This window comes from Schistocerca gregaria, chromosome 8 (genome assembly GCF_023897955.1).
Source record: "Schistocerca gregaria isolate iqSchGreg1 chromosome 8, iqSchGreg1.2, whole genome shotgun sequence".
Taxonomy (NCBI): domain Eukaryota; kingdom Metazoa; phylum Arthropoda; class Insecta; order Orthoptera; family Acrididae; genus Schistocerca; species Schistocerca gregaria.
In genome coordinates, this window is record NC_064927.1 from 355,473,252 (window position 1) to 355,490,418 (window position 17,167).

The following is a 17,167-nucleotide window of genomic DNA, read 5'->3' on the forward strand; positions in this document are numbered from 1 at the left end:
TGGTACACATCTCCTCCTTCCCCTACCCTCTCTGTTCATGCCTCTAACCCTGTCATCCTCATCCTCCACCCCTCCCTCACTCCTCCTCATCTTCATCCTCTACGCCTCTCTCCATCGTCCTCATTCCCCTCCTTCTTCACCCATCTCCCCCAACCACCAGTTCCACTACAGCTGCCTACATTTCCACCCTCTGCCTGTCTCGCTTCTCCTCCTCCACCTCCTCCCTCTTCCTTTCCCACCTACCTGCCACCTTTCTCCACACTATCTTCCACCTGCCTCCTACATCTCCCGCCTCTCTCTGTCCATCTCTTCCTCCATACTGTCCATCTCCTGCTGCCGCTATCTGCCCATCTTGTCCATCTCCATTAGGGTCTTGCACAGAAGCAATGTATTCTATAGCACCTCACACTGTGGCTATGCACTAAAAACTCCTATGGATATAACATGCAATTAACAGACCATTTCTTTGACACATGACACTGTGGTAGTTCTGCCTTGACACTAAACAGTTGTTTGCTAATAGTATCGTTATGTGAAAAATATTTTACTTAACCTAAAAGTTGAATTAAGGATGAATGAAATTTCAGTTGCCAATACTCATGTGTTTGAAGTGTTCCTTCTTCCTCCACCGCTCTTTCACTACACGAGGGAGTTTTTTTTGGGTGGGGGGGTGGGGGGGGGGATGGGGGGAAGAAGTTAGAGTAGGTTTACACTTAAGATATGATTAACAAATACCTTTTTATCCGCGGGTAGCCTTTTCGCAACGACCCTTTTTCAAGAGCGAGACGTCAATTTTCGATCCATTGCCGTAATCCAATAGCTAATAATTATTTATTATGAGGTCTCTCACACTTTGCTCCATGCGATTTGAACTTAACACTCGCCTAGGTGGTGTAGTCAGTAAAATCTCTGCAGGCATTTACGAGGATGAAGATGGTGCTGCGCGGTGGGACACATGTTGACAGACGTCATGTCCCGGCACTGACTAATAAATGGCATCCCTGTCACTACTGCGACGGGGGAGATGAAGAAACAGCTAGGAAAGGGCGCAAGCGTCTGAGGTCCAGCTTCACTTCCGTGAACAAACCAACCGCAGACCGTGATTGATCCTTACTACATTTGCCTTCCGCATACAGATTTTGTTGCTGCTGTAAAGAAAAAAGTCCAACGAAAATGGTCACAGATGTGGGAGGTCTCAACATCCCAAAAGAAGACTTTATGCCGCAATATAGCCGAGTATCCCGCGAAAAAACCTGGTCTCCCAAATAAAGCTAAGCAGACGTCATAGCTATACTATAACGTGCATCCGCCTGGGTCGCGGCTGTTATCCTTCGCGTCTTTACAGTATGGAAGTCCACCCAGCTGAGAAAATAGACCTCAACCAAGTGATACTAGGGTGTTCACGCACTGTCAGACAATGCCACACAGTTTTTAAGGCCTTGATCAGAGCACGAATTCCATCAACTACGTCTGTGACGGATTAATGTAATTTCTAATACCTATGCTGTATATGTGATATTGTATATCAATCTGTGGTTACTCACTTATCTGGGTAAATTGTTATTGCCAAAGGCTAATAAATTTTTAAAAAAAACCAAGCGCAGTCGAACTGCAATCCCTCACAACGTAACTCTGAATGGCTTCGCGACTAAATTTAAATTTCAAGTTTTAGATTGGCACAACCAGAATCTATCCACCCACTGCGCTTATTTTATTCAAATAAGCATCCTGTGTATTTTGGCAAATCTAACGCAATAGTTACTGCAAAAAAATCTCTCGACTCTGACTTTATCGAGAACACAAAGGATCAGCCAATATTAAAGTATAACTGATGAAGATTAGCTGGAAGTAATTGCGCTCCGTACTTTAATCTGAAACATTATGTGAATAGTTGTCCAATATATCACATGAGTGGGTGACTTTAGCTCAGGATCTGTGCATAACACCCGGCACGGTGAAATGCTCATTTCGAAAGCATTAGCCCAAACACCCCACTTGGGTTAATACATGTTTCATAAGAGCAGTAACAATACGTGAAATAAATGTTGAAAATTTACAGTCAAAATCACTACTTATTGATCATAGTTCAACTATTACAATCCATAAATCAAACAGGGTCAGATGTAATTAAAAACTGGCATCCCACGCAAAGACATGTCCCTGGTGGGGGAAAGTGCTACTGACTGTCATTAATGACTGCAGCGACACTTTTGTAAGAAATATGCTTGTAAAGGACAAAACATGCATAGGCAGTATTACCAAGATATTACAACAAAGATCCATCGAGTGATCACGGGGGCGAGAAAAGTACACCTACAGGGATTCGAATACTCCCTTACAAGAAATCCCACCCATCGGTATTTTCTTCTAGTCTACACTTACGAAACAAGCCGATCCATCTCAACCCTCCATATTCAGCACTAATAATGCTTTCTCTTCTGCAATGAAAGAGTCGCTGAGTGGAATATTTCACAGCGTGAACGAGGTGACTGCTAGAATTTTTCCCAGACAAACGACAGTTTTTCCCAGCCAAATGAAACACGTTTATACAATATTGCTCACTGTGTAGGAGTTCCATTATTTTATTTTTAGGAACCTCATACATTTCACAGTTCACTATTTTTCCGGAAATCAAGTGACCAAACAACAGTTAAAACAATTACGAGGTAAGGGAATAAATATTAAGAGATAGTTATCATTGAATGCTGATACCCAAGTAAATGATCGAATTTAGATTTGAAATCGTAAACTCTAGCTCTTAAAACTGCAACAGCACGAAGTCAGCATATACACTGAGGGATAACACTTAATATCGTGCCGGATCTCATTTTGTTCGGCATAACGCAGCACCTCGACGTGGCATAGACTCAACATCTAGTTGGAAGTTCCTCTCATAAATACTGAGCCATGCTGCCCCTATGGAAGTCCATAACTGAGAAAGTGTTGCTACAGAATTTTCTGCACGAACTAACCTCTGGATTAAGTCTCATAAATGTTCCGTGGGATCCACGTCGGGCGATCTAATTGTCCAGAATGTTCTTCAAATCAATCGCGAAAAACTGTGGCCCAGTGACATGGTGCATTGTGTTCTTTAAAAATTTCATCGTTGTTTGGGAACAAGAAGTCCATGAATGGCTGCAAATGGTCTAGAAGTAAAAACTTCCTGGCAGATTAAAACTGTGTGCCCGACCGAGACTCGAACTCGGGACCTTTGCCTTTCGCGGGCAAGTGCTCTACCACTGAGCTACCGAAGCACGACTCACGCCCGGTACTCACAGCTTTACTTCTCCCAGTATCAGTCTCCTACCTTCCAAACTTTACAGAAGCTCTTCTGCGAACCATGCAGAACTAGCACTCCTGAAAGAAAGGATACTGCGGAGACATGGCTTAGCCACAGCCTGGGGGATGTTTCCAGAATGAGATTTTCACTCTGCAGCGGCGTGTGCGCTGATATGAAACTTCCTGGCAGATTAAAACTGTGTGCCCGACCGAGACTCGAACTCGGGACCTTTGCCTTTCGCGGGGAAGAGCTTCTGTAAAGTTTGGAATGTAGGAGACGGATACTGGCAGAAGTAAAGCTGTGAGTACCGGGCGTGAGTCGTGCTTCGGTAGCTCAGTTGGTAGAGGACTTGCCCGCGAAAGGCAAAGGTCCCGAGTTCGAGTCTCGGTCGGGCACACAGTTTTAATCTGCCAGGAAGTTTCATATCAGCGCACACTCCGCTGCAGAGTGAAAATCTCATTCTGAGTCTAGAAGTAGTTCAGTTGGATCAAAGGACCCAGTCCATTTCATGTAAACACCGCGCACGCAACTATGGGGCCACTACCAGCATCCACAATGCCTTGTTGACAACTTGGGTCCACGGCTTCGTAAAGTCTGCGCCACACTCTAACCCTACCACAAGATCGCACCAACTGAAATCGGGACTCATCTGCCCAGGCCAAGGTTTCCCAGTCGTCTACGGTCCAACCGATATGGTCACGAGCCCAGAAGAGGCGCTGCAGGCGATGTCTTGCTGTTACCAAAGGCAATCGTGTCGTTCGACTCCTGCCAAAGCCCACTAATACCAAACTGCGGTCCACTGTCCTATCGTAAGCGTTCTTCGTACGTCCCACATTGTTTTCTGCGGTTATTTCACGCACTGTTGCCTGTCTGTTAGCAATGAAAACTCTAAGCAAACGTCGCTGCATTCGATCGTTAAGTGAAGAAGCGTCGACCACTGCGTCGTCCGAGGTGAGAGTTCATGTCTTCAATCTGGTATTCTCGGCACACTCTTGGCCCTGTGGATCTCGGAATATTGAACTCCCCTACGATTTCCGAAATGGAGTGTCCCATGCATCTTGCACCAACTAGCATTCCGGGTTCAAGGTCTTAATTTCCGTCGTACAGCCATAATCACGTAGGAAACCTTTCCACACGAATCACCAGAATACAAATGACAGTTCCGACAAAGTCGTCGCCCTTTTGTGCCTTGTGTACGCTATCCCATGAAATGTCACCTCTGTGTAACAAATGTCTAAATAGCATGAAGTTTAATACCTGCTTCGATAAGTAAATTGGCCGGTCGGAATGGCCGAGCGGTTCTAGGCGCTACAGTCTGGAACCGCGCGACCGCTACGTCGCAGGTTCGAATCCTGCCTCGGGCATGGATGTGTGTGATGTCCTTAGGTCAGTTAGGTTTAAGTAGTTCTACGTTCTAGGGGACTGATAATCTCAGAAGTTAAGTCCCATAGTTCTCAGAGCCATTTGAACCATTTTTTGATAAGTAACTTATCAGCATTTCAGTTTAACCACACAAAATAGTTGCGAATGACGCCATATACACTCTGTAGCATGTTTCTCCTCCAGAAATCGCATCTGAATGTTCGTTGTTTGTGAGAAGACTGTCATGCCTTGTGTAAGAAAGAGAAATATGTATTACCACGTGTCGGAATTCGACAGCAGCAGGATCGCGCCCTATTGAGACTGCGGGGTTATCATTCAGCGATACTGTTGCTCGCGTCGGTCGGATTCCCACGACTGCCACGCGACGGGTTCAGGAGAGCCATACTCAACGCCATGCAGGATCTCAAAGGCCTAAGTGACGAACGCCCGGAAGACACAACGTTCACTCGGCCGTGCACAATCGTAAAGGCAAGTTACATACCTTTAGTGAGGAAAGGTCTCGTTTGCAGCAATATAAGTATCCACATGGGCAGTGAGTAAAGGTGTGGCGGATCATTGCCTGTCAGCATGGCAATCTTTGTTGCGGCTTCACATGACGCAGCGAAAGTGAAAGTCATGCCGACAGTGTGGTGGTCAACGAAAACACTGGGCTTAGTATTGGCATTACATCTATTCAGACGGGCCCCAATTTTGCGATGGACGTGTCCCTTCTTGGAGAGATCGAATGTTGCTGGATTTCATTTGTAATTGCCGTACATTTCCAGTACGTGGCCGTGGGGTACGCAACACCATCGCCACTGGTTCAAATAGTCGGTAATGAAGAAGGTAGCCGTTACATTTTTGATGTGTTAAAGGTAGTGGCTGTGCCCAAACTTTGAGATCTGTTCACGTTATCTTTTAACAATATAACACAAGACCGCACGTTGCCCGCGATGTTCAGATCACCCTCGATACAGGTGAAATCTGACTTTTCTCTGCCAGCAAGTTCTCTAGAGCTCTATTAATGACAAGATTTAGTTATGGGTTGTCGAGATCGGCAAACCACCACTCAGAGGCCACTACGGTTGACTTAGCTTGCAGTTGAAGCAGCATCCAGCCAAGTTTCCGTACCTGTCATCGAAGCTCAATCCGACTATGCCAGCCGGGTTAGAGCTAGTGTTTCTGCTACAGGTGTAGCTCCGTGTACGAAATTTCGCACCCTGTACATGCCCACATCCCATACGAATTTAATCATCTATTCTTCCGACTATACAGTATATACGAACAATAAATAAAATTTCATTATTTTCAATCCTAATGTTGCATACACGCGGAAACTTTCACAAGAAGATTACCATTTACAGTTTACTGAGAAGTTGCCTTACATCATACTCAAGTTTAATTTTTGCAAATGGTACGCTGACTTTGCACAGGCATGTGCCAAACTCAATGCAGATGTCGTTACCCTATCCAATATACTCGTAACGTTTTACTAGGGACAGTACAATGGTCAACCATTATTTACAATTTGGTGACTCTTTCTCTTTCAGTAACTGCGATCTCCGGTTCGTTCAACCAATTCAGTACACAGACTGGAGGACATCGTGCGGTAGTCTCCAAGTCAGAAAGTTTCCTGTTGTTCGACGGAACACTGACTAACCTAGAACAGAAAGGTTAGTGTTCACATTTCCGTCTATACATTCCTTCGCGTTTCAGAATGATCCCCGTCAACTTGTTTCTGATTAAGCTGTACTGGGCAACAGTACTGAGCGCGTGTTCGGTTATCACCCAGCCCTCCCAGACTTCAAATCGGCTTTTCGCCAAAGTCGCTTCTTTTGCCCTCAAAAGCTGATTGGCTCCGTGGTATTTCTTCGACCAACGAAAAATCATTGGGTTCTCCGTCACCCAGATTTAAGAACTAGGAACTCTGACGCCTTTAAGAAAGTGATAATTAGGAAAACCAAAAATGAAGGACGTGAACTGCCAAGCCAAGGACTACACTTTTCGCCTCAGTTGGGCGACTAGATTCGTGATTTCCTGTTAGAAAGGTCACAGCTTGTAGTAACTGACGCGGAGTCATTTAATAAAACCAAATTTATATATATCGTTCAATAGGAGGTGTTACAGGCTTTCTGCTGTTCTTAAGCTATATAAACAATTTAAGAGAGAATCTGGGAGACACTGTTAAATGTTTTGCACGTAATTCTGTCTTTTATCGTTAACTAAAGTCATCAGAAGATCAAAACGAATTAAAAAATGATTCAGACAAGATAAATGCCCGCTGCGAAAGGTAGTAATTGACCCTAAACAAAATTTTGAGATCCTTCACACGAGTACTAAAAAAAATGCGTTGAAGTTCGGTTACACTATAAATCATAAAAATTTTAAAGTAGTCTATTATATACCTAGGGATGAAAATTACAAAAAATTTAAACTGGAACCATTAAACAGAAAGCTTTGCTTTTTATTGGCAGAACGCTTAGAGGATGTGACAAATACTCTCCATTTCCTAAAGTAATACACAGATCGTCGTCTAGGGGCTAGCGTTGTTGCCTCTGGATCACGGGCTTCCTGGTTCGATTCACGGTCGGGTTGCGGATTTTCTCTGCCCGGGGACTGGGTGTTGGTGTCATCATCATAATATCATATGTGAGAGTGAGTAGATTGGATTGTGAAAAATGCACTGTGTAAAAATTAGGACTTTGTACGGGCGCTGATGATCGCGCGGTTGAGCGCCCCACCCACAAACCTATCATCATCATCGCCTAAAGTATGATTTTCTGTCCTCTTCTAGAGTACAGATGCGCGTTATCAGATCCTTACTCATAGGATTGACAACGGTCATCGATAAAGCTCAAAAAAGGGCAGTTCGTTTTGGTTGGGGTTGTTTGGGCGAACAGACCAAACAGCAAGGTCATCGGTCTCATCGGATTAGGTAAAGAAGTCTTCCGTGCCTTTCAAGGGAACCATCCCGGAATTTGCCTCTAGCGATTTAGGGAAATCACGGAAAAGCTAAATCAGGATGGCCGGACGCGGGATTGAACCGTTGTCCTCCCGAACACGAGTCCAGTGTGATAACCACTGCGCCACCTCGCGCGGAATTATCGCGGAATAGAAAGGGGGGGGGGGGGGAGTGTCACGGATATAATATGTGAGTTGAGGGTGGAAATCATTAAAATAAAGGCGTATTTCTTTCCGGCGAGATCATTTCACGAAATTCCTTCACCAGCTGTCGTCTCAGAATGCCAAAATATTTTGTTGACTACTACCTACAAATGGAATAATGATCATCGTTATAATATAAGGGAAATGAGGGCTCACACAGGAAGATTCAAGTGTTCATTTTTCCCCACGCGCTATTGGAGAGTGTGAAGGTCGACAAATAGTCTGAAAGGGGGTTCTAATAAACCTTTATCCTACAATTAACTGTGAATTGCAGAGTAATCATGTAGGTGTAACATGTCCTCATTACCAACTAGGTGCAGTCTTGAAGATTGTGACATTCTGATATGGTGCTTCTTCGCGCTGGAAAACCATTCAGGTTCCGTGTCCAATTTACAGGAATATCAACAGGATTCAATTTCTGTTTAGCAGCAAGGAACTACTTCATGAACAATAATTTTCTTTTTTTAAACTCAGCATATTATCTCTCATTCCTCTTCTTTCCAGAGACACTTGACTGCACCAAACGGCGAGGTGAGGTACAGTAACGCAGGTACTGAAGAGAGAGAGGACCTGCGAAGAGTTTACGAGCAGCCAAGAAAACAAGAGCTGCAAGAATGCTTTCCTGTGGCTCCACAACCATTGCGGTACCGAGCACGAAAAGCTTGCTCATAACCACGTTGTGATGGCAGCAAGTGCCTGCAGGCAACTGACACAGGAGACGTTTACCGGGCCGAAATGGCGCCCGGCTGGCTTTGTCGGAGGCTTTCCAACACCTGATAAGACATGCCGTTGCTATGTTAGGTAAGCTGAATCAGTGTTTCCAGGTGAAACGAGGCTAAAGCGCTCAGAACAGACTCACATGCGAATCCCTTGTTTCATTTCTTGTCAGTGGTGAATGTGTTACGTAGGTATCGGTACCTCTTCGCAGTGTCAGGGTTCCAAAATTAGTCTTCTTACATCTGGTTGATTCAGGATTTGTTGCAGTAGCTTGGAATTAATCCACTGTATCTCAAGTACTTTGTTTACGAAATATTAACAGCTAAATGTCTGTCTCTGTCTAGTACAAAGGTCGTACTAATTGTGGAATTCATCACAATAATGAAGGCGAAAGAGCCTATCAGTTTCCAGGCGCGGATTACTGTTATAGGCGGTGATAAGATAAGAGAAAAGGTTAGACCTTAATGATCCATGGTCAGCGAGGTCATTTGAAACCTAACAGTTTTGATGAGATGGGAACTAGAGTAAAACCTGCCGCTGGGTAGGTGGTTTATGGAAACCACGACAACCTATATCTACGGAATTTGAATACCTTTCCTCCAAAATACGAGTCTACTGTCTTAACTACTGCCTGACACAGCTCGGTATGAGCGGGCCAAGTTGTGCACCCACTATTACAATATCAACTTAGCTAAAAATCTCATATACACAATTATTGTGGTTGCCTTCGAAGACTTAACCCGCAGCTCTCCTCGCTATGCAAGTCATTTCATATCTGCATAACTACTACAGTCTACAACCAGTTGAATCTGCTTACTGTAGTCAAGCCTTGTCTCCCTCACACTTTTCCTCGCAAACTGAAGATTCTGTGACGCCTCAACATATCCTATCAACCGACTTTTTTTCTATAGTCAACTTGTGTCATAAATTTCATCTCTTCCCAATTCTATTCAGTACCTAGATATCCTATCTACAAATTATATCTTTTGCTACTCGGTATTTCGAAAGCTTCCCTTTTCTTCCTGTCTGTACGGTTATCGTCAATGTTTCACTTCAGTACAAGGCTAAATACCACACAAATATCTTCAGAAAATACTTCCTACCACTTAAACTTACATTCTATGATAAACTTCTAATTTTCTAAACTGTTTTCCTTGCCTTTGCGTCTGCATTTCACAGACACACTACTTTGTCCGCCGATAGTTATTTTGCTACCCAAATAGCAAAACCCATCGACTACTTTTAACGACTCATTTCCGAATCTAACTCCCTCCGCATCGCCTCGTTTAATTCGACTACATTCCATTATTCTTGTTTTACTTGTGTTGAAATCGATTTTATCACCTCTTTTCAAGACACTGCCCATTCCGTTCACCTGCTCTTCGAAGTCTTTTGCCCACTGACGATTACAACGTCTTCCGCAAACGTCAGAGTTTTTATGTCTGCCGGCCGTGGTGGCCAAGCGGTTCTAGGCGCTTCAGTCCGGAACCGCGCGACTACTACGGTTGCAGGTTCGAATCCTGGATGTGTGTGATGCCCTTAGGTTAGTTTGGTTTAAGTAGTTCTAAGTTCTAGGGGACTGATGACCTCAGATGTTAAGTCCCATAGTGCTCAGAGCCATTTGAACCATTTTTTTATGTCTTCTCGCTGAACATTATTTCTTTTATCAAATTTCTCCTTTGTTTCATTTACTGCTTGCTCAACGTGAAAATGGTATATTGTACAGTCTTGTTAAACTATCTCCTTGCTCGTCATGTGTTTCGACACATACTCGTTTAACAGCAGGCCGGTCTCTCTAAAAAAAAATCCCCCCTCCCCTGTATTTTCTCCGTGCTACCTTATCAATATCAACGAGTGACACATCTGTACACTACTTCAGTTACCTTCTACAATCCAGTCCAAATCTCACGCAAGCCATTTCGGCTCTGAGATGGTCCACACAAAGCCTGTTGATAAAATGTCCATTATAATCAATATTAAGATTCGCTGGTGACATTGCTATACTCAGTGAAAGTGAAGAAGAATTACAAGATGTGCTGAATGGAATGAACAGTCTACTGAGTACAGAATACAGACAGAGTAAATCGAAGAAAGACGAAAATAATGAGAAGCAGCAGAAATGCGTAGAACGAGCAAAACGAGCAACTTATCATAATTGGTGATGACGAAGCAGGTGGAGTTAAGGAATCCTGCTGTCTAGGCAGCAAAATAACCCACGAGGAACAGGGAAAGGAGAGCAGAAAGTAGACTAGCACTGGCAAAAAGGGCTTTCCTGACCAAGTGAAGCATGCTGGTATCAAACGTTGGCCTGAATTTGCACAAGAAATTTCTGAGAATGTACACATGGAGCACAACATAGTATGGTAGTGAGACATGGACTTTGGAAAAACCGGAACAACAGAGAAACATTTGAGATGTGGTGCTAGAGGAGAATGTTGAAAATTAGATGGACTGATGAAGAATGAGGTGGTTCTTCGTAGAACCGGCGAGGAAAGGAATATCCAGAAAAGACTGATAAGACGAAGGGACAGGATGATAGGAAATGTGTTAAGACATCGGGGAATAACTTCAATGGGACTAGAGAGAGATGCAGAAAGTAAAAACTGCAGAGGAAGACAGAGATCGGGATAAATGGCTCAAATGGCTCGGAGCACTATGGGACTTAACTTCTGAGGTCATCAGTCCCCTAGAACTTACAACTACTTAAACCTAACTAACCTAAGGACATCACACGCACCCATGCCCGAGGCAGGATTCGAACCTGCGACCGTAGCGGTCGCGCGGTTCCACGCTGTAGCGCCTAGAACCGCTCGGCCACCCAGGCCAGCAGAGATCGGGGATACATCCAGCAAATAATTGAGGATTAGGTTTGCAACTGCTGCTCTGAGATGTAACGGTTTGCACAGGAAAGTAACGTCCAGTCAGGAACAGAGGATATTGGAAAGAGCAGAATCTCTGACCACCGACGGATGGGAAATGAACTGGGCGTGGTTTTCTTTACTCAACTGGAAACGCAACCACCTTGAGCTAGTTAGTTCACAGAAAACCAAAATCGGGGATGGTATGACGTGGATTAGAAACACGCCCCTACCCAGTGTATTGACCATAGCGTCACCTAGCTTCGTTATTATGGAATGAAGGTACTGATAACTGATTCATCCATCGGATAGTATCGTTCAGACTGACAGCTCCATTCCTGCGCGACCCTCAGCAACACTACAAGCGCACTCAGTATTTACTACGATAATTCGGCTATGAAACGGGAACAGTCAACTTGTGTAACGATGTCATTCATATTTGGCGGTCGAACTGCCCCTTGGGGTATCCCACCCAACAATGCAAAGACAGAAAAGTGGGCACCATTATCTTAAGAAGTAACGTCACACATATAATCCAAATATTTATACAAACAAAACTATACATATGGCAATCATAAACGAAATACTTCATTATGTTAAATGCAAGGACTAATATGTGAAGATCCATTACTGGAACAGATATTTTCGCGGTATTTAAAGCATCTGTAACTGCACCTTAAAATCATGTACACTTACCTGAAATTCTAAAATGCACTGCCTCCGACGCAGAAAAATCTACTTCACAAATCTGAGAACAGATGGTCTGTATGCAGTTTTACGGGCCACGTTCACTGTAACTGAATATATTGCCGGGTAGTTGGAGAATTCTTTGACGGTACGAGACGGCTGCCGCGCTGGGTCAAGTCGGTAGCACCACAGAACAGTGACCGGAACTAACGGGCCACACAGCAGGAAGGGAAGCGTCTGCCTGTGCACGAAAGGCGTCCAGCCGGCGACTGAACGCCGTTGCGAGCGACGGAGTGGGCAAAGTGGCGCGCTGCGCGTGAGTCACCACGTGGGTGGAGCCGACGCTCGGCGCGTTCCGGTGCCGTCCGAAGACGTCCGAAGCGCAGCGTCGTGGAGGCGCGGCCACGCGCTTTCCTCGCGGCCTTTGACAGTCTTCCGCTCGCGTCTGCCCCGCTGTATCCAACTCGTTTTACCGCAAGCTCTGCACAACTTTCAACGCTTTTGGTGTGGATGAACGAACACACTGCCGCTCGCGATTCCGAGATGTAAAATTTCGCCTGCACATTTAGCTATCTTTATACAAGATTTAACAAACATACTAAATAATTAGTTTAACAAGCAAACATCACCAACGTGAGCTCATATTCTGAGGAGGGAGAAAACATACACGCACACTTGTAAAATAACAGTCCCAGCAGTTGCTCTGGACGGCCGGTGTGGCCGTGCGGTTCTACGCGCTTGAGTCTGGAACCGCGTGACCGCTACGGACGCAGGTTCGAATCCGGTCTCGGGCATGGTTGTGTATGATGTCCTTAGGTTAGTTAGGTTTAAGTAGTTCTAAGTTCCATTTTTTTTGTGGTTTTAGGGCGCACAACTACAATGGTCATTAGCGCCCTGACTAATTTAGGTTCAAAATGGTTCAAATGGCTCTGAGCACTATGGGACTTAACATCTTAGGTCATCAGTCCCCTAGAACTTAGAACTACTTAAACCTAACTAACCTAAAGACATCACACAACACCCAGCCATCACGAGGCAGAGAAAATCCCTGACCCCGCCGGGAATCGAACCCGGGAACCCGGGCGTGGGAAGCGAGAACGCTACCGCACGACCACGAGATGCGGGCACTAATTTAGGAATGTACCGCGAGGCACAAGGTTAAAACAGCAACTAAAAGGGACAACACTATAAAAGACGTATTAACAGGCATAGGATTAAAAAACTACAGCATAATCCAGTGTCCAATTCGTAACCGGGCCAAATCGACCTCCTCCCGCCGAGAAGGACGTGAGGAGGACGTCCAAGTTACGGGAAGAGGTTTCAAGGCCCGAAGCTTGTTGTCCCTAAGTGCAGCCCAATCGGCATGCCACAGAGATAAAATGCGCCGACAAATGACCGTGCTACAATCTGATGAAGGGACACAACAAGAAGCCGTCCGAGGCTGGAGGACCGCAGCCTTGGCCGCGGCATCTGCAGCTTCGTTCCCAGGGATACCGACATGGCCAGGAACCCACATAAAGCTAACTGGAGACCCGTCGTCCACCAGCTGCTAAAGAGAGCGTTGGATCCGGTGCACGAAAGGGTGAACCGGATACGGATCACTGAGGCTCTGGATGGCGCTCAGAGAATCGGAGCAGATGACATAAGCAGAATGTCGGTGGCGGCAGACGTAAAGAACAGCCTGGTAGAGGGCAAAGAGCTCAGCTGTGAAGACTGAACAATGGCCATGTAGCCGGTATTTGAAACTTTGTGCCCCGACAATAAAAGAACACCCGACCCCGTCATTGGTCTTAGAGCCATCTGTATAAATGAAGGTCATATTAATGAACTTCGAACGAAGTTCGACAAAACGGGAGTGGTATACTGAACCGGGGGTAATCTCCTTTGGGAGCGAGCGGAGGTAAAGGTGAACGCGAACCTGAGCCTGGAGCCAAGGTGGCGTGTGGCTCTCGCCCACTCTAAAGGTCGCAGGGAGTGAAAAATCAAGGTGTTGAAGGAGGCGACGAAAGCGAACTCCAGGGGGTAGCAGGGCAGAGACATACAACCCGTATTGACGGTCGAGAGAGTCGTCAAAAAAGGAACGATACGATGGGTGGTCGGGCATTGACAGAAGCCGACAGGCGTAACGACAAAGCAGCATATCGCGCCGGTAGGTGAGTGGCAATTCACCGGCTTCAGCATGAAGATTCTCGACGGGACTAGTATAAAACGCTCCGATCGCAACCCCGATGTTGTATGGAGTTGAGGCGGCGTAAGATGGACGGCCGTGCAGAGGAGTATACAAAGCACCCATAATCCAGCTTGGAGCGGACGATCGACCGATATAGGCGAAGTAGGACGGTTCGATCCGCTCCCCACGACGTGCCACTGAGAACACGGAGGACATTTAGAGAACGGGTACAACGGGCAACCAAATATGGACACATGTGGAGACCAACTAAGTTTCCTGCCAAATGTAAGACCTAAAAATTTTGTCGTCTCCACGAATGGGAGAGCAACGGGGCCGAGACGTAAGGACGGTGGGAGAAACTCTTTGTAGCGCCAGAAGTTAATACAGACCGTTTTCTCGGCAGAAAAACGGAAGCCATTGGCGACACTCCACGAGTAAAGATGGTCAAGAGAACGCTGAAGACAGCGCTCCAGGAAACATGTACGCTGCGCGCTGCAATAGATGGTAAAATCGTCCACGAAAAGGGAGCCTGGATACATCATCTGGGAGGCAATCCGTTATTGGATTGATCTCTATGGCGAAGAGAGCGACGCTCAAGACGGAGCCCTGTGGCACCCCATTTTCCTGGCGAAAGGTGTCTGACAGGACAGAACCCACACGTACCCTGAACTGTCGATCCATTAAAAAGGAACGAATAAAAAGAGGGAGGCGACCGCGAAAGCCCCATGTATGCATGGTGCGGAGAATGCCCGCCCTCCAACAGGTGTCGTAAGCCTTCTCCAAATCAAAGAACACAGCCGCGGTCGGGCGCTTCCGCAAGAAGTTATTCATAATGAAGGTCGACAAGGTAACCAGATGGTCAACAGCAGAGCGGCGCCTACGAAATCCACATTGTACATTGGTAAGTAGGCGTCGAGATTCGAGCAGCCAAACCAAACGAGAGTTAACCATTCGCTCCATCACCTTACAGACATAGCTGGTAAGCGAGATGGGTCGATAACTGGAAGGCAAGTGCTTGTCCTTCCCCGGCTTAGGAATCGGTACAACAATAGACTCGCGCCAGCATGCGGGAACATGTCCCTCAATCCAGATGCGATTGTAAGTACGAAGAAGGAAACCTTAACCCGCAGGAGAAAGGTTCTTCAGCGTCTGAATATGAATAGAATCAGGCCCCGGAGCGGAGGACCGTGACCGGGCAAGTGCATTTTCGAGTTCCCGCATGGTGAATGGGGCATTGTAGTTTTCACAATTCGAGGAGTGGAAATTAGGTGGCCGAGCCTCCTCTGTCTGTTTTCGGGGGAGGAAGGCAGGGGGGTAATGAGTGGAGCTCGAAACCTCTGCGAAAAAGCGGCCGAAGGCATTGGAGACATCCTCAGGGGCCACAAGGACGTCATTCGCGACCGTCAAGCCAGAAACTGGTGAGTGGACCGTAGTGCCAGATAGCCGGCGCAGGCTACCCCAGACAACAGAAGAAGGAGTAAAACTGTTGAAGGTGCTTGTGAAAGCAGCCCAGCTGGCTTTCTTGCTTTCTTTAAAAATACGACGACACTGCGCACGTAATCGTTTATAATTGATACAATTCGCCACTGTAGGGTGGCGTTTAAAGGTGCGTAAAGCACGTCGACGAGCACGTAAGGCGTCTCTACATGCTGCGGTCCACCAGGGGACCGGTACGCGGCATGGAGAAGAAGTAGTGTGAGGGATGGAATATTCAGCACCAGTGAGAATGACTTCCGTGAGGTGTGCGGCCTGACTATCGCAGCTTGTGAAGGTTTGATCCTGAAAGGTCGCCCTGGAAGTGAAGAGCCCCCAGTCTGCTTTGGAGATGTTCCAACTAGTTGAGCACGGAGAGGGGGTATGATGCAGGAGATGGATAACACACACGGGAAGTGGTCGCTCGAATATGTATCAGAAAGCGCATACCACTCAAACCGGCGTGCAAGTTGGGTAGTACATACAGAGAGGTCTAAATGGGAATAGGTGTGAGAGGTGTCTGAAAGGAAAGTAGGGGCGCCAGTATTGAGGCAGACAAGATTGAGCTGGTTGAAAACGTCTGCTAACAGGGAGCCCCTCGGACAGGATGCTGGAGAGCCCCAAAGAGGATGGTGAGCATTGAAGTCTCCAGTTAACAAAAATGGTGCAGGAAGCTGAGCAATAATTTGCAGCATGTCTGCCCTGGTAACGGCAGACGACGATGGAGTGTAAACGGTACAGATGGAAAATGTAAAATTGGGGAGAGTAATGCGGACGGCAACTGCCTGCAGGCCGGTGTGCAATGTGAAGGGATCATAGTAGATATCATCCCGGACCAGCAACATAACCCCTCCATGAGCCGGAATACCTGCCACAGGGAGTAAGTCAAAACGCTCACAGGTGTAGTGTGCCAAGGTAATTTGATCGCAAGGGTGTAGCTTGGTTTCCTGGAGGGCTACGACGAGCGGACGGTGCGAGCGGAGCAGCAATTTCAAGTCCTCTCGGTTGGAATATTCCAGTGAATAAGTGAATAAGTGCCATCGTGAGAAGAAGAAGATGCAATAAGGGGTCATCTAGAAGGCCGCTGAGGGCCCGGCTTCGAGCGAGCACTGCCGCCGCTAGCAGGAGGCGGACAGTCATCGTCCATTTGTTCTATAGGTTCATCGGCCATCTTGTGAAGATGGCCGGAAGGGGGAGCTTCCTCCGCTGGTGAACGGGCAGATGTTCGGCTACCAGCGGTGCGGCCAGGCGAAACGGATGACGGCCTGGGGCGGCAACCGCTGGGGGGTGCAGGAGGAGAAATGCGCCGTGGCGGGGAAGGAGAACTGTGCTTCCTATGAGCCTTCTTGGAAGGTCGTTTTGTGGAAGGATTTGTCGATGGCTGAGGGTTCGAGGTACGTAGAAGGTCTGCACGAGACGGTTCTTTCTTGAAGGCCCGTGTTTCTGACTTCTGGG

The 17,167-nt window shown here is 46.6% G+C and overlaps 1 protein-coding gene across 5 annotated transcripts in view; it reads right to left on the bottom strand.

Annotated features, from left to right (window-relative positions):
* The window catches only part of LOC126283941 (putative fatty acyl-CoA reductase CG5065), a 464,455-nt gene that overhangs the window by 119,682 nt on the left and 327,606 nt on the right, over positions 1-17,167 (bottom strand). Inside the window, exon 1 of one of the 5 annotated variants that reach the window (XM_049982335.1) lies at positions 12,079-12,378. The exons of 3 other annotated variants lie outside the window; for them this stretch is intronic. The gene's annotated coding sequence lies outside the window, so the exon portion shown is untranslated. Of the gene's footprint in view, positions 1-12,078; positions 12,379-17,167 lie in introns of those variants that run through there. One more of the 5 variants, XM_049982333.1, reaches the window with a different exon arrangement.